Here is a 9,225-nt window from a genome sequence, read left to right as displayed (position 1 = left end):
CAGGCTACTCATCCTTTGTGCGCGTGGAGTTCCGAGGGAGCCGATTCCAATGCGATGTGCCGCTCAAAACAAATCAGACGAGGTAGACTGTTGTCCTGTTGCTTAAGTCTTCTGACTTCTTGTATTACCCCTAATTGGATTACGATGGTTAGTTTTGTCTGTTTTTGCTTCAGTGATGTATGTGATAATGAGAAGCAGCAATACATTTCAAATTGTTGCTGACACCTTGCTAATTTAGAAAAAATAACAGAATTACGAAGCAACAACTGGAAGTAACACTAAAGGTGGAGTTAATAGTCCATGTTTTGGAGCTAATCAGGACACAGGATTAATGCATAGTATTGTAACCAATGTTGACATTACTGTCTCTAAAACAGTTATTCCCGGCCAATGTGCTATGGGACATGCACACTTTGATTACTTGGTCTGAAAATTATTTATTCACTACAAATAATATATCTTTGCTCACCTATATATGCCAGCAATGCGTAGTGACATGACAGGCAGAAGAATTAAATGCTCTTCCACTCGATCAATCTGTGTATCAAATGTTTGTGACTTTTTTGTTTGGTGGTGTGATAATAATCTCAATAAAGATTGGGAAAGACTGCTCCAAAAGACTTGATTTAACTGTCATCTTGCAGCTAAAACTCTGAGCCCTTGTAGAGTTTCAGTTATGGATTGACTTCCTTGCTTGTAGTTTTAACCAAATTTGCTGCCCCGATCGCAACATTCCAGCCAGTCTGCCAACGTACTTGCTGGGTAGCGGCTGACCCTCGCCACCACAGCCTGTCTTGATGTTAGTTTGACCCCCGACCCAAGATTATGGCGTAGACATCAGCTTGGTGACCTGTCAAATGGGTTCCCTTTATTCCCGTGACCCGCGGATCCTTCGCCTTTAAACTGAAATATGGCTGCCAAGCCTACAGAAGCCAGCCAATTAGGACGGCGGAATCAGAGTGACACAATGAGGCGAGACTAATAGAGTCCTCTTTATCTGCCGCCCGCCCGTCTGTCTGCTTGACTGCCGGCCCGCGGCATTAATACACGAGCTGATGCTTCTGTTTGTCTTCTAGAATCCATAGAACCATGAAAAACTAAACTATGAGCATTCCTGGAGTTTGTATCTTACTCTCAGCACTTTAATAAGGTTTCGGAACCATCCAGCCTATCATAATGTATTTACGTAAAATCCCTCTTGCTACATGTTTGGCTCAGTGTATGCTAACAAGTCGGAACCTTACTTAGTCTATCACTAACTGAGGCTAACTCAGTAGTAAAGTCGTATTTACAGTAAATATTCGAATGGGAAAAAAAACTAGGCAATAAGTGTAAAAAAATCAAATGGTCAATATTCTTTCACTAACCTCTACTAAAACAGAAATAAATTCATGATTACATTAAATATCTGCATGAAAAACAAGGCAACAAATACAAAACAATCAAATGGAAAACAGTACGTGCTGTAACATGAATTATTTGTAACATAAATGTCATGTCGGGACCGGAGTAAACAGAAAGAAAATTGTACAAAAAAATGTAGCCACTATTGAATTCCTAATTAGAAGTTGGCTTCAGCTCTGTGCCTCCACAAAAATACCCTGCTGGGACGCTTTGTGAAACATTTGTGAGTCCCCACAAACATGGAAATGCTTTATTCATGACTCCCAAACGCTGTATATATCTTTCTTGTAATTAAAAAGTGAATGCTTTAACACATTGACCTGCATCTTGATGATGATTATGTAGTCATTTTAAATTTTAATCAGCAAAAAACACCACATTTCTATTCCATGTAAAGTTACCATTGCTATACTTGTGCAACCAAAGAAGGAAAGACCTCCAGTAAACATCAGTTGCGACTCTCGGCTTGTCCCATCAGGGGTCCTCACAACCAATCACTCATATGCTTTGTTTGGCACAGATTTTTATGCCAGAAGGCCTCCCTGATGCAAGCCACTTTTTTTTTAATTTTTTTTATAAATATATCCTGGCTTGGGACTGTCCATGGCTTGGTACTGAAGTAGTGATGGAATTAAAATAGGACAGTATTACAAAATTTCCCACAAAAACAAAATTCTCAACTCTTTCACTACTATGGACGTTTAGATTGATCAACTGGAATCCCGCCATTCTCTGCAAATATATGTATATATCGACGAATATATGGTAAGTACATTTTTCAACTATCAATTGTGGTTGCGGAACAAATTAATGTATGTCAAGGCACCGCTTTATTGGTTTTAGATGATCTAAGAAGAAATGTAATTTTCTTTAGTTTGTGGAACTGAAGTGCATTTTGTTACTTTAAAATATATCATCGGCTTTTATTCCAGCCACAGTCAAATGACTTTGAGGTTGTACAAGGTGCACTTGAATACATTTCATTGTCCTCCTCACAGTCCTTTCAGCTCCAGTTTCTTTCTTCTTGCACTTGACCGACTCGGAACGAGTGTTTGCATCCCTCAGCAGCACTGGGATGCGACCGAGGACCATTGTCTCCGTTTAATAACACGGACAGCCATCTCTGGAGGTGTTTCCAACTCAACGATTCACAGCCCATTTCGGTTACATCCTCTCATGTGGCGTCCCAGAGGGGAGCAAGAGCGCCACCGAAGGCCGCAGAGTGTCTGCAATGTCGGGAAAAACGGGGACAAAATCAATAGTTCACTAGAGTGGAACCACTGTACCCTGTAAGCTGCAATTTCTCACCTTGTCGCTCTTAAACACAGAAAACATTTCCCTCTTGTTCCTCTGATATCTCTTGCACTTCCCAACCTTTTCACTTGAAATAAACAAGTCATGGCCCACTTTTGTTTCTTTCGATAAAATAATAGATGCTTTGAATTATTCACCCTTCTCAGCTTAGCGCGGCTCTATACGCACTCGCTTGTCCCAAATGTATCTGCAATGTCAGATAAGAGCATCGCGTTGATGAGAAGCAGGCTGGGGTATTTTTACCTCGGGATCCACTTCTGTCCATTGAGTGAGATAATAAAGATGGACTCCAGCAAAGATTACCCGCCGCCCCTGCCAGCCTGCTTCATTTTTCACCGCACTCTTACTTGAGCCAAAGGTACTTTGTTAAGTACTTGTTAAGTGTGTTTTCCCTCTGTGTACACAAACATCACCCGGGTAATGGCACACAGGCATAAGACATCGAGTTGTCAGCTTAGTGACAGTTGCAACTTTAATTCTCCAACTTTTTACACCAAATACCACGTCAAAAAAATTGCTTCGCTGTACTTAAATAATGGTTCAATTCAAATCTACTACACAGGTTAAATACAAATTGTACTTAAATAAATGTTTAAATGCAATGGATTGCCTTGTACTTAAAAGTTAAATACAACTGAATTGTACTTTAAAAATGTACTGTACTAGATTTAAAAAAATGTTTAAACAGGATGTACGCATGGCTAAAAACTTTGTTAGATTGTATTGAATGTTTGAAATGTGAACTGTATTAGTTTTTGACAGAAGTGTCATAGGTATTCACGTTTATTACTCAAGTAGAAATACAGATATTAAGGTTTAAGAAGACGTAAAAGTTGCAGTATCCACTCAAGCTTTCTACTCAATTAAAAGTGTAAACGTAATGGTTCCAAAGCTACATAAAGTATAAAAGTAAAAGTAATGCAAGGGGAAACATTTTAATTTAGGACAAACGCTTAGACTATGTCACTATTGTGTACAACACCCCCCCACAAAAATCTTTTCTCAACGCCATAATGACGATAATATTATATTAAGACGTTAGGTTGAAGGTTACTTGTTTCGGCTACATATACACATACAGAGCCCACCAAACGAACTTGCAACGTTGAATCACACCCGACTACTCTAACCAGCTTCCTCCCACATTTCAAAAACATGCATGTTATCTTCACTGAATATAACATGCATGAAAATTGAGGGTTCAGACTTATTTTGTCCGTAAATAAATAAGTAAGTTAATATATAAGTAAGTTAATAAATAAGTAAGTTAAATTGTCCGTAAGTGGGAATGTGACTGTCCAGGGTGAACCCGGCTTCTCTCGGCCAAAGTCAGCTGTTCACCACTCGTCCGTGCTTCCTCTTCTGTTGCCAAATGACACAAAAAATGACAAACTAAACTTGCCTTCCCATCAAACAATTTTACACAGCCAGTGCTGCCCACTCTTCATCTCCAATATCATCACTCGATTCATCTCCTACATTACCACCAAACCCCGCCATTCCCACCCCCACTTTTAAATACTTGGACTTTTTTTGATTAATTCCCCGCCGTTGCTCACTCCGCCAACTGCACTTAGAGGCTCTAGAATCAAAGTGCAAGCGCTCTTAAATCAGTCATCTGACCGTGGTGGGTACAGTACAGGCAGTTTCTGCGCTCCTTCTTTTTGTCTGGGCCGCCCCGCGTTTCTGCACCCCAAAACTTCAGAGCGCGACGGAAAGGTCAAGAGGGAAAGTGAATGAGTTGAATGACTGTTAGCGCTTAACCTTGACCTTGGGATTGCATTTCTCCAAACATGTGTGTGTGCGCGACTGCAGCTGCCCGACTCGCCACTTCACAGAGTGTTTACATTTTCCGAGAGGTCTTTATCTTCCCTGGGCTTATGGTCCTCTCTGTGTGAGTTTATATAACCAGTACACACACACGCACGCACGCACGCACACAATGCATGACCCATCATAAGCCTCACACTGAGTCAGTAAAGGGAGAGTCCTGTCACACACTCATCCATCTCAGCTACATTCGGGGCCAAAGCTGGGCTGAGTTGGTCTCTCCCTGACAGCCTAAACACAGCAGAAGTGCGTTACCTACAGTCTAGTCTGGATCTCCATAAAAAAATTATTTAAAAAAAATACTATAAACAATGCCAGCAAAAGTACACAGAGTTCTGTCGCTCTTCTGTAGAATGTGTTCGGAAGTGTACTGAGACCACAAAACACCTGTTCAAGTGACCTGCACCAAGCGGGAAAACCAACTAGAGTTCCATAGAAACCAAACTAGAGTTCTATACAAACCTACTTAAGGGTACTAGTGTGCAAGCACCCTGAGAGCGGAAGTAGCGCGGGGTCTACACGTGCTTATTTTTAACATCAAAACTGAAAGCGAGAGACACATAGTCACATATGAGCAAGTCTCAAATCTTAACCTTCAAGTTTTAAGCAAGTCAAGCGGACTTCCTACTAAATTTCAAGCAAGGCGAGTCAAGTCATACTTGGATACAGCAAGTCTTAGTCAAGTCATACAATTTTGCTCAGTCAAAACATATATTTGTATATATTAGCCACTTTGCACTTAGTACAGTCCTGCCTTGAGATATGAGTGACTCATCTTACTAGGTTTTTCGACATATGAGCCATTGTTGTGCCTTTTCTTTGCTTTGACTTGCAAGTGCAGACGTGCGATACGAGCGCTGTGTGTTGGCAGTGCACTCAACTCACTCCACAATAAGTAGCACTTTGGCAATTAGTGAAAGTGTCTTCGAAAAAGAGGTTCAAGCGGTTTATTTCCACTCCCAGTTGAAGTTGATTTCCAAACAAACAAAGAATTACAGCTTGTGTATTTAAAACAACCACGTATCTCAGCCTTTCATTCTGCTAGCTGAATGCTAACACTAAGTAGCATCTATGTTGCAATCCTATGACCCTTTGAGCAAAGGATTGAATGCAAATAGTGCAGCTGCACATGTAGACAGACAATATAACTGTACTCATAGGCTTATATTCTTTATCCTCTGTGAGGAATGACTAATATTAGTGCAGTACCGATAAGCTGAGAGGCTTTGAGATATCTAAATGAACAGTATAGCCGTTTGTCTTGTCTTATACTGCACCAGATGGCCAAGGCAGGCACACCAGAAAGAACAGCACAATGGCCATTCAACTGATGCAGTGTGACAAAAACTGTTTAATTCTTTGTAATTCTAATTAATTATGTCATAACTGTGTGGTTTTATGAAGTACATTATGGAGTGCTATTTTTCCTCATTAAAATACACATATTTGAGTTAGTTAGCTGTACTAACACATTCAAAATCCTAACCCAGGCTTTGTATTATCTATTACTTTTTTGCCTTTTCATTTAAACGCATAACCGATCTGAAGCTTAGTTCATATTTGACCAGCTATCGGTTAGCAAAACTGTGACGTTAACGTGACATACCTGTCTATATGGCTTTTATAGTAATGGTTGATCTCTGAAGTCGTCTCTTTTTCACGATTTTAACTGCAAAATAATCATTTACTCCTAATGTAATATTCTTCGGAGCTCCCTCTATGATATTTGCTTCATGAGGTTGAGTCTGCACTCCACATCATAACACACTGGTGGATTGCCAGGTTTTCGCGTACTACACACACAAAAAAAACTATTTCTTGAAGAAGTGGCACACAAGAGTCTCATCTGTCATTGTACCAAGACTGACCTGTGAGAGGCAGCACGGTGCCAAAGAGCATCCTCACTGCTGGAAAATACAAAGGAGTAGTTGAAGACAGAATGACAATAAGATAGGCTAGGCTAAGCTAGTCCAACTCATCGTAAATATTGCAACAAGATTAACATTTATGATTGTTTATCGGCGAGGAAAAATTACACTTAACACACTGCACACCACAGGGTAATCACTCAGGATAATCTATTAAAGACATAAGACAAGCAAGCTTTTGATGACGTTGATCGTAAATGATGGAAAATGCTCAAATCCAAAACATCCAGACATTGTCGGTGTCCCGTCTCACATCCACAGACCCGATTATCATTGCTGGTGTATGTCTGTTGTCCTATCAGCCCGCTCAAGTCATGGCTGTGTCCTTTCAGACTCATCCATCTTGATAGGGCGCCCTGTTAAGATACGGAGCCACGGGGTGTCTTCCATTCTGTTACTGTCATCTGTCAACTTTTCAGAGTTTGCTTTAACCTGGACAACATTTGCATCCACCAGCGCAACGTGCTGGTGACCGGACATTTCCGGGAAAAATATGCCTCTAAACTGAAATTAAAACACATTCACTGCCATTGACGGCTTTAGAAGTATATCCATGTTAACTGGGAAGGCTGGCAGTGAATGAGTGGTTAAAAAAGAAAAAAACTTTGTCAAGATGTCAGCAAGTCGTACCTCACTACACCACAGTTCTGAAAGCATCAAAAGATTCTGTTTTCTTTTTTTCCTCTCGATGGAATTACAATAATACAGGTGGTCCTCGGTTTATGGCAGTGACTCCACCCAAATTTGTACAGTATGTGAGCATAGGGATGTAGTCTCACTAACCTACGCTAACGGAGAAGTAGTCATTATGACAGTCAATATTTGTGTGAAAAAAACAAAGCCATAGCCTACATATAAAACAATCAAATTAAAAAAAATAACATAAAAAAAGAGAAAAATTCCTTGCCTTTACTACTGTAGTTGGTTTGCACACTAGAAGAGGCGCAAACTACAGTGGTGTCTTGAGATACGAGTGTCCTGACTGCGTTTTTCGAGATACAAGCCGCCGTTCGGCCAATTTTTTGCTTTGACTTGTGAGCAAAAATCTGAGATTCGAGCACTGTATGGTGGTACTGAACTCTAGTCAACCCACTTCACAACAAGCAGCATTTTGGCAGATAGTGAACAATTCTTCAAAAAAGAGGCTTCAAACTGTTTATTGCGACTCCCAGTTGAAATCTAAGCATAAAACAAAGAGAATTACAGGTGTATTTAAATCAACCACATAAATTTGCATTAAATCTGCTTAGTTTAATGCTAACAAACAATTCAAACCACCATAGAGAGGCTAACAAACAGTATGTGGCGGTTTTATAACGCACACAAATGATGCATCAACACACAAAGACAGACAATATAAAATTACTCACGGGCATATATTCTTTATCCTGGTTTAATATGACTGCAGATTACTGAGTCATTTACAGTAGTTGTGAAACTCTTCTTCATTTGTGTTTGCGTGACAGTATTACTGTATACTGCCCCCCTGTAGTCAGTTCACACACACGAGAAGAAGATGCAATCAATCAATCACTATACAAAAACTGTTTAATTATTTACATTCTATTTAATTATGTTATTACTGTATGTTTTTATAATGTACAATATTATGAGTGATTAGGTGCCCTCGATTAATTTTACATTGTGTGCTGTATAATTTTGTTACACACCACACAGAGGACCAAATTCAGAAAGTACCAAATCTTTGTTTTTATGGATTTTATTTTCCTTCGATTCATCTTTTATACGACTTATTTTATCCTCACCATGGTTGTGGATGTGCTGGAGCCTAGCCCAGCAGACTTCAGGCGAGAGGCAGAGTACACCCTGAACTGGTCGCTGATTAATCGCAGGGCACATATAGACAACCATTCACATTCACACCTATGGACAGTTTAGAGCGTTGTGTTTTTGGTGCGTCATCTTGTAAAAGTGGACCAAGAGCCGGCGTGTTTCTCAAGTGCGAGACAGAACGAGACCACCAGCATTATATCACTTGAGCCTTTCCCAACAAAGACAGCCTCACAGGCACACACACACACACGCGCGCACACACATGAAGTGTGACCTCTTTCACATGCATAGATAAAAAGTCGTTACAAAAACCAAACAAGCTGTCAGCGATAAGAGGAAAACGGAACAGCTGATTTGCAGACACAAAACGCTTGGCAATTCATAATTTTTTTATTAAAGCTCACAAAGTCTATAACCCTAACTCCAATCATATTTTTTTGTTATGTTAATACAGCAGTGCTTTGGTCCATTTTTTTTTTTTTTGATTCACTGTCACCTCCGCTCAATTTTTCTCTGTAATTGGCACCACACTTTATCTTGGCCCACCTAGCATTTACATTATCAAGAGTGCTGGAATATTAGTTGCATAATTTTGCATAATGTCAAGGGAGCATTGAAGTGATACATCTTCCCAGACTTGTAGATATTTTTTTTATGTTGACAGGAGTTCATTGTATGTTCAGGAGGAGGTAAGTTTAGCCTGGGTTGTCAGTGGAAGTTATGAAGAGTCTTTGCCGCATGTGCATGTACATGCGCACTTCTTGTTCACTTTTTTGGAATCAAATCATCTGAAATTTATTTTTAAGGGTAATGTAAAATGAGTTTGAAATGAAATTAAATTGTTTTGGGAATATAATTTGTGGTACATTTGAAAATGAGAAATATTTTTTTTAAACAAAATATTTTACATACACCTTTTTTCTCTTGTCTCATCTATGAATAACCTGGCCCATCT

The sequence above is a fragment of the Phycodurus eques genome, chromosome 15 (genome assembly GCF_024500275.1).
Source record: "Phycodurus eques isolate BA_2022a chromosome 15, UOR_Pequ_1.1, whole genome shotgun sequence".
NCBI lineage: Eukaryota > Metazoa > Chordata > Actinopteri > Syngnathiformes > Syngnathidae > Phycodurus > Phycodurus eques.
Note: the sequence above shows the minus strand (reverse complement) of the source record.